The sequence below is a fragment of the Antennarius striatus genome, chromosome 22, assembly GCF_040054535.1.
Source record: "Antennarius striatus isolate MH-2024 chromosome 22, ASM4005453v1, whole genome shotgun sequence".
NCBI classification, from domain to species: domain Eukaryota; kingdom Metazoa; phylum Chordata; class Actinopteri; order Lophiiformes; family Antennariidae; genus Antennarius; species Antennarius striatus.
The window spans coordinates 4,883,840-4,905,404 of record NC_090797.1 but is presented as its reverse complement, the minus strand read 5'-3'; the positions used below and the strand labels follow the sequence as shown (position 1 = coordinate 4,905,404).

Genomic DNA, 21,565 nt, shown 5'->3' with positions numbered 1-21,565 from the left:
CTGCGGCTCTATCGCGGATTTAAAGTGGACAAGCAGGATATAACCCGAGTTTTTTTTTCTTATTTTGGGGGGGCTGGGGGGGAAGTAAAAGGAGTTGGGGGATTGCTTTTGGACGTGCCTCTTAGCCGCAGTGCCAGTGCGGCTGTGAAGTGATATCTGCATAGATTACAGGTAAGCAAAAAAGGGGTGCTTGTCACTCCCCAAACCCGGACTGTGTTTGTGCGTCTTGGTGCCATTACAGCCAGGCTTTGGGGGTGTGAGGTTGTCGTTGCCACAGCCAGGTGACGGAGGCGTGTTGCACCTGTTCTAGCCGCTGCGCCAAGCCGCTCTGCGCACTCCCAATCGGGTGGGTTCCATACCCAACCTGCGCTTTTGGATCTGGGAGAATTACAGAACCACACAACGACCTGCTGTTTCTTTCAACTTGGGACTTTATGTTGCGTGGATTCCCTCCGTGTCCACGCGTCACATCACCAATGCCTTGATCTACTGTAAGCCAGAAAGAGCTGCATGTCCGAAGCGTGTTTGTCATCTGAAGGTTAAAAACTGAAAAGGTTTCCCCTCAGATTCAGGGTCAGATTTTCGCAGCGCCTTCGGGGATAAACCCAGTGTGTGGGACTGCGTGGCGGGTAGATTCCTGGACTGCAACTGAGTTTTGAAACGTCACTTAAATGGATAAAACTATCTGATAGTCTAAACCACCGTAAGGATTCATCAGGATGACCAAACGCCAAAACAAAATGAACGCGAACTGGATCGATGACACGGCGCGTTTAGAAAAGTTCTGAAATCCGGAACAGATTGGAAGCGTGTCCTGTTTTAGGGGGATTCACGTTGGATTCATTTCACGTAGCCTCAAACTATTCTAGCATATGAAGACTCTCTCTGAACGGCTCCTCTGTGGTGTCGAGGTTTCACAGTTAGGCACAATTTCCTCGCTTGTCTCCCTTTAATCGATTCCACCTGCGTCCACGTCTCCGGGACGCCTCTGCGTGTCGTGATTCTTTCGGAAACGCGCTTTTTTTTTTCTTTCTTTTTTTTTGCACGATGCATATTGATCCCATCAGGATCGTTTTCCTCATGCCGTTACCAGGATGACTGGGAGGCTCCAGGGCTAGAGTTTAGGGACACCCGAGCAAATCACCATTTATCAATGAGTCCCTCTTTATATTTATGGGTTACATTACGTGCGTAATTTAAGATTCAACTTTGTTTTTCTGTGTTATGATTTCCAGATATTTTGAGACTTTGTTAATCCAGTTGTTTTCAGAATACTAGAGACAAAAATCGAAAGATCCAGCCACCATTCAAACCCGTTTCGAATCTCGAAGTGATTTTATCTACTTGGAAGATTTCTGTGGGCAACTTCGTGTTGGAGTTCCGCCACTCGGAGAGAGCAGAGAGAGGTGATGATCAGATTCTCTTGAAGAGTCTACTGCTTGGTCAACACATCCCCTGACTGTACGTGAGGTTAATCGGTTACACAGTGCATCTGTGTCATTTCCTGACTTGGTGTCATCTTGAATGGGGTTGTTGGAACTCGAGCTGATGTCTGACGGTCACAAAAGGAAAGTAACAATGTCGCTCTGGAGCACACGCTGTCGTCTCAGCCGCGTAATGTGATACACAACCCTGATTCCAAATGTGACTTTCAACTTTGTTTCTCCTTCCTTCCTTCCTTTTTTCCTTCCTCCCTCCCTCTCTCCCTCCCTTCCTCCCTCCCACATCATGCACACTGCAGAACAGCTGCTCCAGCCTATGCAAAACGCAGCTCCCCAGTACAGCAGCCACACTGAGCACTCTGAGCCCCCCTGCTAGTTTCTGCCTCCCTCTATCCACCTGCTCTCCACGCTCAATGCATCAATTCAGCATCGCTCCTCCGAACACTGCTGCAGCTCCATAATTAATGTACATCAGTGTGTTTGTTGTTGTTGTTGTTGTTGTCAAGCATATCCTGCAAATACTGGGACGATTCAGTTTGACTTTATTATTTTTATTGCTTTCATCCTGGAGAAGCCATGAGGGGCAGTGTGGAGTCAAAAGACTGATTAATAAACCCTTACAAGTTTTCCTCGGTGTCGGTCAAACGATCCATATGATCCGTTTCGTTTAACTTTAATTGTGTTAAACTCTCTTGTTTGCGCAATCGTAAAAAAACAAAACAAAAAAAAACAGACGCAAGATAATTATCGATGTGTTGTTTGTTCATGGAATTGTGAAATAAATCAAAAGTTCAGTCACAGGGTAATTATTTTTATTCTAGGACAAGTTCCTATGTTTGTCCCCCTGGGTGTAAATTTAATGCGTCTGTTAAATCAGAGCCTCTCAAGTCATTCATGAAGAATCCAATTTGTATTCTTGTCCTCTTAGAAGATGCAGATTCTGTGTCTGGTTTGTTTTTGCTGCTGTCAAGGGCTGAAGGAAAAAACAAACAAAAACCAAACACATTTGGTTCCTGAGTAGCTTCATAATCCTATCTCATCTGTTCCTTGTCCTTTCACCAAATTCCATGGCAGCTCTAAATTCTTAAAGGCTTTAAGAGCACTTGGCACCGATCTTACGAGTCTCTCCCTGAGCGCTGTCCGTCAAGCCCGCCTATAGGAATTGGAACAGCAGCTTTTATCGGCCTATTACCGCCTCGCGTTGACATACTACCCCCTGTCTGTCGGCCAATGTTACGGCTACAGCACTGGAGTTTGGACCTGCAGAGCGCGGCCCTGTCAATATTATGGCTTGCTAATGGATAAACTTTCACTCCAGCCTTGGCAGTTAAGACGCATTTTGGCAGAGGTGCACCTTTACGCACGGGAAACCCTTGCAAAAAAAAAAAGGGGGGGGAACTATGAATGAATGTGACAGGGGAATCTTAAGAGAGATTTTCCACGGTGATATAAATGCCAAGTAGGGGTGTCGACAAGACTCAGCAAGAAGCGCGCTTGTGTGTCTGCGCGTGAATGACGCATCTGTGCGTGGCCCAATATACGAACACTCCAGTCACAGAGACGTAGCGTCACGTCACAGTGAATGATGTGTCTGTGGATTGGACCTGAATGGAGCTTCTGTGTTTGTTCTTCTTCACACACACACACACACACACACACACACACACACACACACACACACACACACACACACACACACACACACACACACACACACACACACACACACACACACACACACACACACACACACACACACACACACACACACACTAATACCCCTCTGGGCTACGACAGGACTACCAGACTCAGGCTACCGTCCAATCAGACTCCCCCTCCTTTTCCCATGCCAGCAAACGCCGCCACAGAGAGAGGATTGCAAATTGTGCGTCCATTCCACCAAATGTTCCTCCCACCGTAATCTCTCTCCGATATTTTCGGACAGTTATGGCAATGACGGTTCTTTAACAATGGTTTACAGGGCCGGGGGTAAATATAGAATAGGATTACTTGGATTGGAAAGTCAAGAGATTTCTTTTTGGTTGTCGTTTAGGTTGAAAACAAACCTGGAGATGCGTTCCATTACGCTCCTCTTGGACCTTTAGGGTGCCACGTAAAACTTCTGCCATTGTCATCTCGTCTTTGCAGACTTGACCTCAGATTAGGCGCTGATGCAAACGCAAGATCCTCACTATTGTGATTTTTTTTGTTGACACTTTATTAGATAGACGCGATCAAAAATTGACGGTCCGATAGTCCTAATCTTAAATTCCACTTCTTGGGGAGGATTCTAGCGCTACATTAAGATAGTAATTGCTTACAAGTATGTAATTAACCCTTTAGTAATGCATGGCGGAGCTGCTATTGATGTTTGTCACAGCAATGACAGCAGAGATGTGAAGCGAGGATCTCCAAACAATAGGCGTCGTGAATTCTGTGGGGAGAAATCAATACGCGTCACAACATCCAATTTAATGAGAACCTTTGTTCTGCTCCGAACAGTTTACTCAGCAAATGCGTGATGCCTTCAGAAAAGCTCTGTGTGCGCTGTGTGTGTGTGTGTGTGTGTTCTGTATATATCCCGCTTCTTATTTCCTATTAAGCTGTCACGTGCCTTTATAATGGGGCCCAATCTACATGCTACTATATCACACCACACCAATTTTAATTTCTCCCTCCAGCCTTCTCTCATGTTCCCTTTCATCTTTTTCCACATCCCTCTTTCTCTCTCTCTCCTCTCCCTCTCTGACTGTTTCTGCCTCCAGCTCTTTCGTGCCATATCTCCCTGCCTCACTCTTAAGCCGCTCGGGCGCATAACTTTATCTGCGCGCCTTTACGCGTCCAAACCGTTGTGACATTGGAATGACCTACGCGGCTGAACGCGGAGAGAGAGAGAGGAGAGACACGGGATGCTTCTGTTTTAGATGGGAATCAGAGTATTCTTTCTGATAAGGCCGCAGCGTTTCCTTCCAGGTCGCTTATGATTCATATTAGGGTTGGGTTTGACGCACCAACGCCTTTCTTTGATGCAGCAGCAAGTGACACACCGCGCATATTGACTCTTATGTTTGTGCGTGTCAAGTCGGGCATGACTAGAAGTAAATTAGTTTTGTTTCAGATGCATGAAATGACGAGAAAACTGCAGACAGTCTCAGGGCAGAGCATCCGCCCCACTCCCCTCTCACTCTTTCGCATTCGTTGCTGCGCCGACGCCTTAAGTCCACGCGAGGATTAGGGCCCTAATTCTCTTTTCATCCTGTCTATTGCAAAGAAGCATGAGCACGCATGCTTAAGTATGCATGCATTCATGTTTTATTAATCCATATCAGACAATACCACAAGAGCACCCAATATTTAATGTAAAAACTGGTTTTCAGGGCTTGCCAATTATCTTTGCTCAGACTGTCGGGTTTTTCTCTTAAAGCGAAACTGAGGGAAGAACCCATTTTTTGATAGTCGTGGTTGAAAGTGACATTGCGATGGGTTTTTACTTGGGGGTTAAGTGTAATTCCTAGGAGGAACACTAGATTCCAGAGAAGCTTCGAGAGAATTAAAATATATGTTTGCTATGCCCACTTGTTCCACCTTCAAGGATAGTGGTTTGGATATTTTGGAAGGTCACACTTTTGGGAGACCCTAGATCGTAACATTCTAGTATACCATAAACATGTGTGGTACTTGACTGGAATGTGTGTTTATCCAGGCTATTATTATGACACCCTAGGAGCCGCTGCAATGCTGCTTACATTTAGCACCGGTCGCCCAGGTTATGTCAGTTCATAGTCTTGACAGTCTTGACACCCCACCCTGGTCCTAGCCCCTCTTTGACCACCTTCCTCTGGGCAGCTCAGTGAAAATTGAACTTGTTTTAACATGAATGGAGGTTCGTGTTATGAGTGCAAGTTGCTAAAAGAGGTCATTGACTCCGTGAGCACTTTAAGTACCGTCGCTTGGAGATAAGAAAGGGTTGAAGGTTTTTGGATGTTGCATGCGGGAAGCTTTTATCAGGTTGTCAACAAGGTTTTCCCACCATAAAGACTATATGTGACTTAGTGCTAAAACTGCCACCGTGACTGCTGGGTCGTCTTTACAGAAGAGCGGCGGTACCGTGATTGATACGACCTCTGCAGGAACGACTGTAACGTCTCCTGAGAGTGTGATCTCTATGTTTGATCGCTGCATGTTTAAAGTGTGATAGAGTTTCCTCACCAGGAGGAATCCTGTTGTGGGATGACGAGTGGATGTATGGTTAACGACACGTCTAACGGCTGTTGTGTTACCCCCCCCACACACACACACATACACTCTTTATTCGGCTCTCACTTCCTGTCTGGCGCTGGTGTCAGGGGGCATCAATATGCACTGTTACCACAGTAATTGTGAAACAGCGGGCTCGAGGAGGACCCCTGCAGTGCTGTAGCCAGAAGGCAGCGAGGTTTGCCGAGGAGCTGCCTAGTTGGAATATCCCCCCTTAACCCCCCCAACCCCCCTTTAGGATATATCATAGTCTAGCAGCATAATGTTGGGGATGTTACCAGGAGATTTAACAAGGCTTACGCTGAGTTTTCATGTTATTCTCCTCTCTGCGTGCCTCTCCCTTTTGAGTTTAGGATTTTGCCTTTCTTGAGTGTTTTTTTTTTTTCTGGTGATGGGATTTGGAATGGGTCCGTGCGAACGCATTGATTGACTCTTAGCCAAAGCCTAACTCTTGCCAAAGTTCCGGGGAGAAATTTGTTACACTCCTGGAATAAAAGAGGTGTTTCATTTGTTATTCTGGTTAAGCCTCGGACTTTCGTCACTGACAGGTATTGATTTTTGATTGCGGGGGATTAAATTTGAAAGAAGGCTCGTCTGCTCCGGAGTGGGAAAGTTTTGCCACGTACCCACGCGTAAAGCTCTCCAAACTGGTGACTCCGAAGGGCTGCGTTTACTCACACATGACATCATCCATCACGTCTGACACGTGTTGCATTGGTGTCATCCTTTCCCACTCTCACTACCCCTCACTGTGAAGATATTCAGCCCCGGTAATCGTATAAATAAACGCTGAAAGCCCTATAGCTTTCTCAGGCTGAGATTCCTGCTCAGCATAGGGACGACATATTAAATCTTTCCCTATAGTGACACACACCATTCTTACCTGCCACCCACACAACTACCCGTGTTCCTATGGCAACGTAATTTGTCATCTGAGAGCCCCTCCACAGAAATTGTCCTCACTGCTGTGCTTACCTTGAAAAATGGCAGGAGGTGTCGGGGAGATGTGATGGGCTGATATGGTGATGGACTTTTGACCTTTCCCTGTAACGCTAACAGGACTCAGAAGATTCACTATTAACATTTTTATTTACAATGACTGAAAGGCTCCGACACTTGACATTTTCACGAGACCGTCAGGACTTTCATTTCCTCCTCTTTCTATATTTGAAAACACTGACTGTGGCGTTCTATGTGTTTTTTTGTTTTTTTTTACGCTTAATTTGCAGGATGTGTCACGGTGGCTAAGCATTTGCTAATTTCTCACTTACTTTAATGATTACACTTTTACCTAGCAGAGGATGACAAGAAAAGCGTAAAATGTCTTTCACAAACTCAGGTTGGGAGCTAATTAACAGATTATTTCAGTGTTACAGCACACAAAGGGCACAAAAAGGAGGAAGAATGGGACCTAAAAACATGAAATAAAAAATATTCCCCTATTAAACTGTCCAGTAGCACTAACATAGACTAAGCACAGAACACTGGCAGTTGCTTTAGACATCCCAAACCTCAGCTGTTAGAGGAGATGAGGACTGATGAACTTTACTTTATTCTGTCAAACATCCTCTAACTCAATTTTTCTGCAGTTGGTTTCCCCAAAAAAATCTTTCTCTCTCCCTCTCTCTCTGAGTCTGGAAGCACACAGTATCTCATGCCTGCCTCTACCCTCCCCTTTTTCTTTGTGCTTATCCGTTCTGGATTGTCATGGCAGTCATACCAGCTGAACTTTGATTGGCTTGTTCTCGGGCCCACCGGCAAATCTGGCAACCTGCGAGTTATACGGTGTATATGTGTACGCACGTCCTCTCCATGTTTCCAGTGGGGGGGGGAAAGCAATGCGACGGAGTAAAGCTTGCAGAAAATCAAAGAATAAAAAAAAATGTCCATGACCGGCTGTGGAGAGACGACAGCGGCGGAGGAGGAGGAGGAGAGGGAGAGTAGGGGTAATACGCTGGATAACAATTTGCATCCTCTCACTCTGAATGAGGGCTGGCTGGAAAGCTTGTCTGATGTGTTTATGCCGTAGGCTTTGAGGGATGCAGTTAAAGGGAGAGGCGAAGTTTGAGGGGGGGAGACAAACAGTGGGGTGGGAGGGAGGCAGGGAGGGAGGGAGGAGCAGTGGAAATGCATGTAATGGACCGTAAACCTGCCCGAACTCCGTCGACTCACCTCTCAGTTTGTGAAAAGTCTCACGCACGTATTTCCAGCCAAAGCTCAAGGATGTTGTTGTAAATACAAAGTTTAGATTATTGTGTTACTGCCAAACTGTCAGTTGCATCATATTCTTAAACCTCGGTACGCTTCGCAACATTCTCCGCAGCACGATTCCCAGCTCCCCTCGCCCGGTGAGGGCTCCGCTTTGTCTTCACGTGCTCTCTTGCAAACCCGGGTCAGATCTCACCTGCCGTACGGTGTATCCAACAGCCAATGGCAGCAGTCGCCGGTCAAACCTGTTTTGTAACACGGCTCGAGTTTCGAATGTGAAAGTTGACATTTGCACGCCTCGCTGCAAACGTGCTGAAAACAAGTTACGCCACGTTTTCGTGCACTTCGCGATTTTAGTCCACAAGGATCATGCTGGAGAAGGGATTTTTTTTTTAATACTACTTGTGGTTTGATCTGTGTCTGTATGTATTTGTACATGTGTGTGTGCGTGTGTGTGTGCTGCCCCCTCGTTCCTCCACTCAGATGATTCTTTGCTCCCTGTGACATCACAGAGCAGATTCTGACATCAGGCCCGTGGAGCTTCCACACACACACACACGCACGCACGCACGCATACACGCACACACACACCAACACACACACACATGCATTCATTCACCAACACACAAATCAATTTTTTTTTACACAATAATATCCTTTAAAATAATAAAACCAACTCCACATATGGAGTAAATGTTGGTGTAACTGCATGTGACATCAAACAGATTTATTATAAGGCATAGTTCAACTGTAATTAATTACTTTAAAGACCATGTCTTGAATCCATTCACAGACTCTAGCTTATTTTCTGGATGCTTTTTTTTTTTTTCTGATTATGCCTCTGCAGGCTTCACCCCATCGACCTGCCAGTTTATCTTTGTCTAACGTTGACCTTTTGACCTGTACCTTTGCTGTCAAACGCAGCAAAGGGAGGGTAAGAGATATTTGGTTTCCGGTTGTTCCGTCCTCTCCAGTGTGAGGTCTGCAGCATGTGCATGAATGTGTTTGCACATTTAGTTTAAATTCACCCTAATGGATGTGTTTTTCATGCATCTGCTTCCTGACTACCATGATGCATCGTGCCACTTATCATTTTAATGTTTACTCTTTCAGCACTTTCAAAATAAGTGCAAAAAAGACGGTACAAGTAGTGCATAAAGAGAGAAAGAGAGTGAGAGAAAGAGTACTTTGGCGCATATACACACATTAATTGAATGTTTAGAGATAATTGGAATGCAGCGTAAAGATGTTTATTTTGGGGAACAGCCTAGATGTTTTTTACTTATCTTTTTAGGGAAATGACAGATCCACTCCTCCACTTCTCCTCATTTACAGCGCCAGCTGCTTTTTCTTCTCTCCACGTCTCTGCTCTTTCTCAGGCAGCAGTTATAATACACCACCATTTGCTGAATGTGTTTAAAAATGGGATATCTCAGCAGTTGGAAGGGCACTTTTGACACATCCTGTCAAACCGCTCATTTTTTTTAGTTTTCTGAGACCATTACCGCGGGGCTGCAAGTCTCTGCAGGTGTAGACATTCTGTCTTCACTATCATGTCCCACATTCTCCTTCTCTCCCACATTGCCTATACTTAGGTAATCTTTTTTTTTTTTTTTGCTGGGTGAGCTTGTGAACAGGGGAGGCAGAGAATGACAGAGAAGTCAGAAGAGTCAGAAGTGAGGTTAAATTTTTATTTCTAATTGAGGCAGTCAGGAAGTTAGGAGCGATGCCGAGTCAGCTTGTATGACAAGTACATCAACATCCCTGCCAGAGTCTGGCACTGCTATCGAACTGTTAGCAGAGACATATGCTGGGTGTGATGCTAATACAGAGGGAATACAAATACAATGTAGTGATCAATTTCCTTTGCATAGATTAAACTGCAGCTATTTTTCTAGGGATTTAATCCATTTTTTTTGTGTTTATGATACTAGCCCTGATTTCAATGACTGTAGTGGAATCTACCAAATAAGGTGTTTGTAATTCACAGAAATAAAGGAAGCAATGTATGAAGGGTGTTAGAGGCCAGTCAAGTGACCTCATTCCATCTGTGTGTTGCAAAACCAACAGCTGAGATCTTTAAGACTCATCTTCATCACCGCTGTGGATTAGAGAGAAAAGCTGTAATCCATGCGCTTTGACCAAACCACTGATGAGGCTCACAGATGTGCATGGTGTGTGTATGTGTGCGTGTGCGTGTGTGTGTGTGTGATGAACTGGGATGACATAGGATGGATTAATAGGTTTGTTTTATTCTTATTTCCGTGCCACTCACATTTGGTTCACTTAAACACTTCACACAGAGAGAGAGAAAAAAAAGGAACTGAATGAGGGATCAGAGAAAAATTAAAACAGCAGTTTACGGTTTTATTGTAATCACCACAAAGCCTTCTAAATTATCAAGCTTTCTTGTTTTAGAAGTTAATCTTGGAGGTCAAGTCTGCTTCAGAAACTATGAGGGAGGAAGGAAGGTGGAGGATTCAGAGGCACAAAAACAGACACAGATGGAACAATTGTAAGGAATGAACAAAAAAGGAAACATGTACAACAGCCTGGTGGTCTAAAGCATCTGAACTGGGATGGGTCTGATCCTGTTTACTTCTGCTTCAGTCAGAAAACCTGATTGAGCCAATGGGTGAGTTCAGATGAAAATACTTTGGCATGTGGGGATAATTTGATTTTCTTCTTTTTCCTGGTATTTCCAAAACTGCAACCAGTGGAAATAAACACATTTCAGGCAATATTATCCACATCTCAATGTCTTTGTTGTTGATAACAGGAAGGGGAATTTGGCAGGACAGCATGTCATGTGTAATATAATTGATTCTCATAAGGCAATTTGAACTGGGTGGAAAAGCAGAGTCACATCAAGTCTATGAAAGTTTTGCTTTCAAATGAATGTCGGCTCAGTGGCATGATGACCAGGGCTGTCCCAAAACCTTGTGAAAGTAATTTTCTATTAAAGAGTTGACATGTCTGTTGTGTGTCCTCCGTTTATTCTGTGTGTGTTTCAAAACTCAGACTCATTTGTTTTTCTACTGGTGCCACTGGTTTACACCCAAAGCACCAGTCATCTCTGGGCTTGTTTCAACCTGGACCACAGCTAGCCAGCCTTCCCTTAGGCTCTGAGCTTGTGTGTGTGTGTGTGTGTGTGTGTGTGTGTGTGTGTGTGTGTGTGTGTGTGTGTGTGTGTGTGTGTGTGTGTGTGTGTGTGTGTGTGTGTGTGTGAATTTTTTGTGTTTGCAAGTCATGCAATGAGTTTTTTCATGATAGGAAAGTTCTAACCCTCATATGAATAACAGCTTAATTGCAGTTATACAACTGACAAGTTTGAAATGTTTATTATCACAGCAACAGAACACTCAATAGTTTAGTTTTGATGTCTGGAATCTGACCCTGGTCGCTAAGTTCCATTTCATAACCTCTGGTAAGTCCACGTCCCAAATAAGGGGCAGTAAAACTGAGGTAGGTACTAATGAAAGTCTTCCATGCTCTTCTTTGCTCGCCGACTCCATCCTCAGTCTGGAGATCTCACCGCCTAACTTTCCAAACATTACGAACCGACGACCCAAAGTGTGCCGTCTGCAGTACCAAGTGTTACAGTTGACGTATTCCCTGCATCAGCGACGTTAACGTGATTTCACATTGCTAAGTGACAGAGTTAAGGACAAGGAGAGCGGCGGAGCGCTGATGATTTTGAAGGATGTCACTTTTGTTGGAAATCAAGTTGATGCACAACTCAGCAGATTTAGAACAGAACTTTCAGAGGTGAGACCAGGCCTGTAAATGTGTGTGTTTGTGTGTGTGTGTGTGTGTGTGTGTGTGTGTGTGTGTGTGTGTGTGTGTGTGTGTGTGTGTGTGGTTACCTGGATCGAGGCAAAGGCATGATTGTTGTCCCGGTGAATCACACTGCATCTGATGCTCTTGAGGCAACAAACAATGATAGATTAAGTTTCAGAGTTGTGGATCACTGTTGCCTCACGGAACCATGTTGTGATTGTGATCCATTGAATTAAGACCAAAATATATTCTGGGGCAAGATCATTTGCAGTTAAAAATAGCTTGATTACTCCCAAGTATATCTTTTGGATTTCTGTACCGCAAGTTTGTGTTCCTTATCTGCCTGCCTAATACGCTGATAGTAATGCACGATAAGCTAAAATTGGCCGGTAATGTTGGCCGTGTGGATGTAATAGTCGTGTGCTATCAGGGATGTGAAACACAAGAACTCCCATAATGGTTGTTAAGCAGCTGCTCAGCAAAATCCTGCCTCGGAGGTTAACAGACAATCATTTTCCTGTCTTCGACCAAAACACACAACCGGACGCGCAATCAGAGAGCAAACCTTCCTTTTATTAACGTTTTAATGTAAAGATGATTTTTAAGTTGACGCTGAAGGTTGGTCGTCTTCTCATTTCTGAATATCTAAGGGAATATACACTACCCTAGGTTCAATAAAGGAATGGAGTGATGTGTCACACACTGATGAATTTGCTTCACAGTGTTTCGAGGGATGTCGAGGGGATGCGTCTTCTTCAGACGACTCGTGTTCACACTGCAGCAAAACATCCAGAATCATTCTGGCTTCGAGCAAACTATGACTCGCAATTAATTACTTTGTCAAGAGGAAGAAGTCACACTCGAACCCGAAGATAAGATGGAAAGAAAGGATGTGTGTGTGTGTGTGTGTGTGTGTGTGGGTGGGGGGGTTCTCGTCTCTGGAACTGGTGGAGAAGCTGAAGGAGAGCTGGAAGGAGAAGAAGGGGTACGGGGGAAATGAGAATGGATGGATGGATGGAGAAGGAGAGGACGTGTTGGGACTAAAGATGGTGCCAGTCAGCAGCTGATGGAAGTGAGAGCTGATTTGTCTACACGGCCTTGCATTCCTGTCTGCCTGTTAGTGCGGGGAATAAGGGAATAGGGAGAGAGAAAGAAATGGATGAGGGAAGTGAGCTAAAGCCTTTGAGTTTGTTCTATGAAAGCAGCTGTCAGACAGCGCCTAGCAACAACATTTAGGCTTCTTGGCTGCTTGTGTAGTAATTACAGCAAATATGTCTGTCTTTTGATGAACGAGCTACTGTGGCACAACATGGCTATAACTAGGGGGTAGTTCAGAAGAATGGTCGAAAGTATATCTTCTTTGTTAACACAAAATGTTGGGTGTGTTTCTTGTTAAATATAGATTAAAGGGAAATATTAAAGCTCTGCTCCGCTCCCCTCGATCCCATATTTGAATTTTTAATCTATTTGAAGACATCCTTCTTAGAAAGTGAGCATTTTAGTGCTGCGTGTCAAAAAAAAAAAAGGTGTCAAAGCATTGCGGCGGGGTTCGTCAGTGTTTGTAGACTTTATTTATTGAAGCTATCTGTTTTGTTTATTATCAATTTATTCATAAACCCAGTGAGCGATTGCAGATGAAGCTCTTTGAGTCATCACAACTTTCTGAGCATCATTTACGTGATTGTGAGGCACTGGTGAGTCACGTGTGTGTGTTCGTCTGGACTCATCCTAAATGGATCCAGAGATCGCCCAGTTCACCCGGTAAATGACCGTCTCCAGATGCTGCTGTGGGTCTGTGTCAAACTTGAAGGCCCCGTTCTTATCCAGGAAGTCAGTCGCAGCCTAACCCAATCAGAGCGAAGCGTTGACGGAAGGCCAGTGGGCTCTTCAACAGTCTTCCTAATTGCATTAGAGCCTCTTGATCTGCGCTGATGATCAAACACTCCACCCCTCTCAGCCTGCATCAGCACCCGTCACACAAAGGCCCAGTCCAAGCCAAGAGCGCTTGTGTGTGTTCAGTTTTCCGACGTGTGTACGCCTGAACGACCTCACTTTGGCAACCGAGGACTGTTTGAGCGTCGCATCGCCTAAAGGACTCTGTCATTTCCCACTCTCTTGGCAACCAAACACGCAATGCAGAGATGATTATTTCTTTGGAAAAAAAAAAGAAGAAAAAATATTCCTGAGGGGCCCGACTGCGACTGCATGTTTTAGAAAAATGAGCGTATTTGAACCTCATCCTGCTACGGAGGATTAGCGAGTCTGAGAGAAGAGAGAAAGAGAAGGGATGGCAAAAAATGAAAGAGACTGAGCGAGGAAAGGGACGGACAGATGTCAGACATTTCTCGTTAAGTCCGGCGGGGTTGTGGAGTTGGATCGTCGCCTGGACCCCTTCTTTGAAATTCCCTGACTCTAAGAGAGCAAAAATAAGATACATGCTGAAAGCATGACTATATGTATGAGGTGGAAATTGTGTTTACGTTTGACACACTTCCACCAGATCAGTCATTCACTTTGATTGGCTATGCTACTTCCCTGTACTTATCTCTACAGGACACATACTTTTCATACATTCTTGTCCCTTTGCTTGGAGGCTCTTGCCCACTTGTGGATAACCTTGTTACCTCCGACACACACACGTGGAGTCACCGGCAGTTTCTTTTTACTCGCTTGTGTGGGGGGATGTAACAAGAACATACATTCATTCAATCTGGCTATGCTGCACTTAATGCTCCCTCACTGGGTCCTAACAAACCATGGCAGTAGAACAATCAAAATGAAATAAAAGCAATGTTTCCTTTGCACAATCCAGAATATATAAAATGACACTGACCTTTCTCTAATGTCAGCCCCTCATAAGGAAATTGGAAATATGGTGAATTGTAGAGAATCATTCAATTGTTTTTGAAAACGTCATCTTTATTCATCCTATTTATCTCATTACTATCAAGTTCTATTTTTCACGTAGCCTTCGGAAGCCATTGTATGCACGTAATTAAGCCGTGTAAGCCTAAGAATTAAAAGAAAAACGGAGTAGTTTGGATTGTTCGTCCTCTCCATGGTCTGTTTCGTTGAGTCGAGTGTTGCCCTTGCGTGGTGTAAACTCTGTTCTTCCTCATTAGAGTGAAACAGTGGAGGATTCCCTAGAAAATTGTAGGTGGAGATTTTAAACCTTGATACTTACTTAATAATTGAACCTAGTGGATTATTTGTGGCATGTTGATGCTTGTAAACACTTCACTGATCGCTACATCTGTATTACATAAAGTCATCGTCTCAGTTTTCTGTCGTTTATTTCTTATGCACGCGGTTGACAGCACAATCCTAAAGCTTTCTTTATGATATCAATGGCTCCATGTGGATTAGACCTCCTAACCCCGATCTAGACGGGGGTATCTGGTGACAGTAATCCATGCAGCTAATCCACGTCTTGATGTAGCCAAGGACACCGAGCCTCGTCTCTCTATCCTCTCTCTCCCTCCATCTCTCTATCTCTTTTTTTTTTTTTTTGGTGTTCTCCTGCTGTCTTCCAAAAAGAGAGTGAAGCAGAAAGAGGGAGAGAAAGAGAGAGAGAGAAGAGTGTACCATCTGTTTTGTGCATCACCAGGGGTTAGCTTAGCCTGACAGGCATGTTAGGCCTGATCGCTCCATCGTTATTTAAGTTTATATCTGTCTGTTTCCAGGCGTGTGTGTGTGTGTGTGTGTGTGTGTGTGTGTGTGTACGTGCATGTTTGTGTTTGTGTGGATGATGAGGCTATGCAATTTTTCTTTATTTTGATCCTTAATTTTCTCTCCTTGCGCTTAATGAAAATGTCGTTCGCTCATGATGATTCGTTTTGGTTTTCATTCCCCTGAGATGTGTTGCAGGTGCCCTAAAGGAATGGTTTGAATTATAGCGTGACAATGAAAGGAAATATTGAGGATGGCATTCTTTTTATAAAAAAAATTCTGCCTGAGTCACGTCAGACTGATATTCCTTGGCGATGGGGCTTGTTTAGCATAATCTTTCTTATGCATCATAAGGATTTATGTGAAGGTTAAAGTTTGTATGCACCCACATCTCCTCCTGCGCTGCATCCTTGCATAACAGAGGCCTTTTTTTTTGTTTTCCCCAGCCACCAACAAACTGAAAAAAAAAAGCCTTAAAATATTTTGTTTTTGGATTGCTTTTCTCCAGTGTTATTATTATTCTTGTTGTCGGGGGGGAGGGAGGGGGGCATAATGTGCTGCTGCTGGTGCCACTTTGTGTGTGTGTTGTGTGTGTGTGTGTGTGTGTGTGTGTGTGTGTGTGTGTGTGTGTGTGTGTGTGTGTGTGTGTGTGTGTGTGTGTGTGTGTGTGTGTGTGTTGATGGGGCACTCTTGTTCTGTATGCTCGCTCTGTTTATGTGTATTTTATGCAGAATTGTCAAGTATGTTTGTGTCTTGCTGTGTGCTGTGGTCTGGGTATTTGTGTGCAGATTGGAGAGTGTGTGTTTGTGTGTGTGTGTGTGTGTGTGTGTGTGTGTGTGTGTGTGTGTGTGTGTGTGTGTGTGTGTGTGTGTGTGTGTGTGTGTGTGTGTGTGTGACGAGGTGCATCTATGATTGTCATTATGCTGGGGGAGCGCAGCTTTCCTCCAGTACTGGTGTGTGACTGTGATGCAGAGTGACCCTTATTCCTCTGATCAGTGCCAGAGCTCAGCGTGGGGGTGGATTGAGTTTTGGGAGAGGGGGGCAGGGGTGCATTCCAGTCAGTACATCACTGATTTGGGACATACATCTCTGTCTACTTGTCACCTCTTTCTGCCTCTCTGTCACAGCCATCCCTCTCTTGTTTTTCCACTCTCTCTCTCTCTCCATCTCTCACTTGTTTTTGCTCTTTTCTTGCCCCCAGTTCAAAGATGAGTTTCATGCAACATTTATGCACCCCTACCATAACAACTACTACCCCTTCTCACAAAGCATTTCTCCCCAGTGCACCTAGGACCCTTCATATGCCAGACCAACTGTTCACATCCACCGGAGAGATGACAAGCTGCAGGTGATGAGAGATGGAACTAAAGCTGCCAAGCAGCATCCTCCACTCTGACCCATGCCATCTGATATCATGTAAACCAGAAAGACACATGCCTGTATTAGACAACAGTGGCTGCAAAAAGCCACAAATGGCACTCGGTGTTAAATTAACAATGTCAGAATGGGTATTTTGAGCCATTTGGGGTCCTGCAGGGCAAAAGAAATGACAGTAAATGCAAGTAAACATGATCAGACATAATTGCCACTCAGAAATCTGCATGCAACTAAGAACAATAGCATCTTGAGGTCATCTGTGTTGACACAGATTTTTTCTCATTTAAAAATAAGATTTCCTGTGACGTCCCAGGCTTCAACTGAACGCCTCCTCCAATGGATAATTCCCTGAGCCATTGAATCGCACCTGTATAGATAATGAAAATAATAACTCTAATCATTTTTAATTTTAGCGCTTAAGAATAATGACTGCCGACAGGCTAATTGCTGGCTCATATCTTGGCGAGAGAGATGATAGTCGTGCCTGGAAGAAAGGGTTTGAAGATAACTCAGCTGACACCAAACCTGAAAATAGTCATATTGTAAAGACCAAGGTTACACTGAGATAGACAGTTTATAAATGTTACATACAAAGTTGTCATGGTAAGTTATTTCTACATTAATATATGGGTCACTGAGCTGCCACTCAAATATCCATTAACCACTGGGGATGCTAGCCCAAAAAACCTGCACAAATGTCAGAACTAAAATGGTCAATAATGGTTGTGATTCATTTGAAGCTGCTATTATGACAAAATAGTCTCATAATTGTACTTTTTATCCATTAGAAACAAAGTGGTAGCTGCCAGAATTAGTTCTAAAACCACATAAATGAATCTATCTCTCTATCAACCATCCATCCATCTAAATCGCTTACCTGCCTTATGGATCATGGGTCTGCTGGAGCCTATATCAGCAGACTTCCTGTGATGCCAGCTCGTCACAGGAAGTCTGTCTAGTGAATCTATAAATTGCCTGCTCATAGGAGCTATGTACTATTTAGTTGTATTTCGGTCTCCCTTAGTCATATTGTGCTGAATCTCAGTCTGTTGTTATGTAATTATTCGTTTAGGTCTATGTGTGCGAGTTATTGTGGTTGATTCACATCCATTCACTCCGTGACAGATTACCTCAGATAAATACACATGCAAAAACCTCTTTTATTCATCTTCATGAATATAAAAGCTTATGTGTAATTACCCCACTTCTTACTCACTCATAATCTTCTAATCCCATTTGACTCCTAGTGTTTTTATGATTGTCATAGTTATTTTTATGTTTTTATACTGTGAGGAGTTAAGCTGTTTGCCAACGACTTTGACAGTTTCTTAATTTCCAAGTAATTCCTTCAAAATAAATGCTCTGTCACGGCATAAATAGCAGATTATTTTGTCAAGCCACGCTTTTTTTGTTGTTGTGTCTCCTCCAATTGTCATGTCTGGCCCAGACTCTCCATTACACTATCTTTGCCAGAGCAAAAATGGCTCCTGACATATCCATAATAGCTTTGCCTAATACTGTTGTCCTTGGAATTAGCTTTGCAGCTTCAGAATGCTTTGTGTGTGAAGCAGGGCGATTTGCAGCAGTTGATCTTTGAACCTAACTTCGTGTTTGTGTCTTGTCAGACGTTTTCAGTCATATTTCTGTCGGTCAGAATAAATGCAGCCAGTGTGTGACAGACGGAAAAGACAAACTGTCATCTGGTCTAGTAAGGGGGTCACATTTTATCCACCTGCCAACAACCTTTATTGGATTTAACCATGACAATGCCACTTCACCTGGTGCAGCTCAGACATAAATACTGTACATCTCCTTTCTCAAAGCTTGATATTGCTTTTAAATGGTTAAATTACACATTTATAAAAGTAAATGCAGTTTATGTCACTTTTTTTTTTTTTAGCTGTCAGGTGGAAGCGGTGCTAATCATGAATTCATTAGTAGTCTGTGACATCTGTGGGGCTGTAAATGTGTCATTGTCTCTGTGTGAGATGTTTGAACAAATCTGGCAGTTAGCCCAGTTAGCAGTTAGCAGCTGGCTACACACTGTGAACAAGCTGTGGTTTTCTGTCTGTCTGTCTGTCTGTCTCTCTGGTCTAACATGGCTACCTGCTTTAGCATTCGTGTGCTTGAACCTACCTGGGCTACTCTTTGTTAACAGTGATTCTTTCTCTGCTTGCTGGAATATTGCTCGCTGCCCTGGATGTGTGGGGGTTTTTTTTCCAGAGTTGTCCCAGCTGGAGTTTTTGGACACAAGGAAATCCGTTTGAAGTTAGACATTCAACAGATATCTATATGGTTGTATTCCTAAACAACCACATGTAAAAAAAAGAAAGAAAAAAACAGAATACTAACTTTAGTGGTTAATACTAACAAACTAGTTTGTTAGTATTAAGAAATGTAATTTGTTTTTTTCTGCCAATCACGTCTGACTATACTTAAACACTCTAGCAACATGCTATACCTGCCCAGCCCGATGGAAGACTCAGTCAAAGCACAGTTAATTTGGGCCTATTTATGTTTGAATGTAATAGAAATGTAAAAATAACATATGCAAGTTTTTTTGTATTTCTTTATTGGTTGCTGACAGGATTTTTTGGAATTCCCTACAAATAAAAAGTTTCTAAAATAACCTGATCTTCAGGCCCCACCTACCTTTAGCATCTGCCGTATCCAACTCTAAACTCCATCAGTCCAGTGAGAGTGAATATGTATTTTTTAAGAGGTGGATAAACTATTTATCAACGTAATTACAAGTTGATTCAATGTTACGCCGTAATGAAACCAAACATCCCAACTTTATCTTCTTTTCATCACCAGTAGCAGACCTTAATATAATATGCATATAGGAAAAATACATCTGCTAATGGCGTGGAACTGGATGAAGATAAACTTCGTGTTAGAATAATTTGTGTTTGTGTGTCTGATGTATAAATCTTCAAAACCAAAGCAAGCTTTAATGAATGGCATTTGATGATTATGATTAGGAGGCAAAGGCAAACAGCGTCTGAATGAATTGCCCTTCCGTCAGGGAGAATAATTGCATTTCACCCACAGATTCATGTGGCAGACGTGCCGCCATTGCAGGGTACCTCTGATGAGAGTGTAATATTTCTTCTAGTTTTTAGTATTTCTCGCTTGAAAAAGTCACGTATTTCTCCAGGGAGAGTCGTGGGAGCCTTTCTTTTCAATTTTTTTAAAAAATTGTTTTTGTTTTGGATGTCAGCTGTTCTTGAGCATGGTGGCATCTATTCTCACGGGAATAGGTGGATGAGAAGGTGGTATAACAGCCTCTCCCTCTGTCTCTCACCATGTCTCGCACCATTCTCTCCCCTCTCCTCGGCTTCCTTTTGTCCTCCCTCCTTCGTCTCTGTCTCATTTTGCCTTAGTAGGGACTGCTGAGTAAACTTGTCTTGAAATTGGTCATCCCCTCTGGTGGTTAAATGAGAGATGGGAGCTCTAGTGCTTCTTTCCTGTGTGAGATTAATATGCAGCTCGCTGTGTATTTTTAGGGTAGCATTATGGGCTTGCTGCCCTGACATTACTCCTCACTCCTTCCTCTCAACTCCTCTTCCTGTTGTCTCCCTCTCCATTCCACTTGCTCTCTCTTTAGTGGGTGGACACAAAAATAGAAACGGCTTTCACTCAGGAGCAACTATTATTTTGGCAAATCTGGCTTCCAATGTGTTGATTTAAACCAATTTACCGTTGCAATGTATTTTTGTGTAGTCGGCATCCCCGTCTCTGTCTTAGCTACGATCACACAACATCTTTTCTATCCCTGCATCAGTTCTGAGCTCCTCTCTGGTCCTCTTATCAAATGGATGAGAGGTTGTCTCCTCAGTTCTTTCTTTCTCTCCCTTTCTGTCTGCTTGACAAGAGATGGAGAGAAGATCGCAGCGATGTTGCGTTCGACGCAACCACAACTTCTGATTGCTTGGATATCAACCTCAGATAACATCCGTGGTTGGATAATGTCTGGTTGAGCCAACATTTATGGCGGCAGCTTCAATAGCGACCAAAGTAAAAAGGTCTTATAGAGTGGACTTAATGGAAAAACAAAATGTTTTTGTAGGTTTTTTGGCTTTAATAACATAATAATAATTTGATTCAGTAAAAATTCCCATTGTTTTGATTTATTGCTTTGAGCTAAAAACACAACCGTGACATTTTTCAATAAAACTCTCTTTTTTGTCGCTGAAGATTTATTGAAGTGTGACAGAAAAGTTCTCACAAGGTTTTATTATGAATGACACTTCAAAGTGTCCTTGTCTTCTCCTTGCACCTCTAACACAACAAACTGCAGATAGTTATGAGTCGAATTTGAAAAGGAAAACTGTTGATACTATTTATACATATTGTTAGATTGTGACACTACAGACAATACTTTTTTTTTTTTCAAGTCCATTTTTTTTTCCTTATGATACTGAGATGACCAAATAAATGTCAACCCACGACCCTCTCCTGCTGACATAGAAATGATCATCCAGGCATTTATTTCTTCCACACTTGACTACAGTACATTTCCTTCTGGCATTAGCAAGCTCAACATCTAAAGACTGCATTCAGTCAAAAAGGCTGCTGCCAAGGCTTTCAATGACTAGCAAGGGAGCAACCATGTCAGATCTATGCTTACAGATCATTCCTTCACTGAGTTTTAGAACTGACTGATCCTTATGAGCCTGAACTCTGCTTGAGATCCTCCAGCAGGGCCCATAGTCACAAAAGTCTGTCATAAAAGGTGACCCAGACTTTGCAGTTTGGGCCCCTCAGCTCTGGTACTCCTTTTTTGGAGTATCAAACCCAGTGTCCTCTTTTCTCCAAAAACAATTTTT

The 21,565-nt window shown here is 43.3% G+C and overlaps 1 protein-coding gene across 1 annotated transcript in view; it reads left to right on the top strand.

Annotated features, from left to right (window-relative positions):
- The first annotated feature begins 107 nt into the window (after positions 1 to 107).
- plxna4 (plexin A4) overlaps positions 108 to 21,565 on the top strand; it is a 198,836-nt gene continuing 177,378 nt past the window's right edge. Inside the window, exon 1 of the mRNA XM_068306872.1 lies at positions 108 to 171. The gene's annotated coding sequence lies outside the window, so the exon portion shown is untranslated. The remainder of the gene's footprint in view (positions 172 to 21,565) is intronic.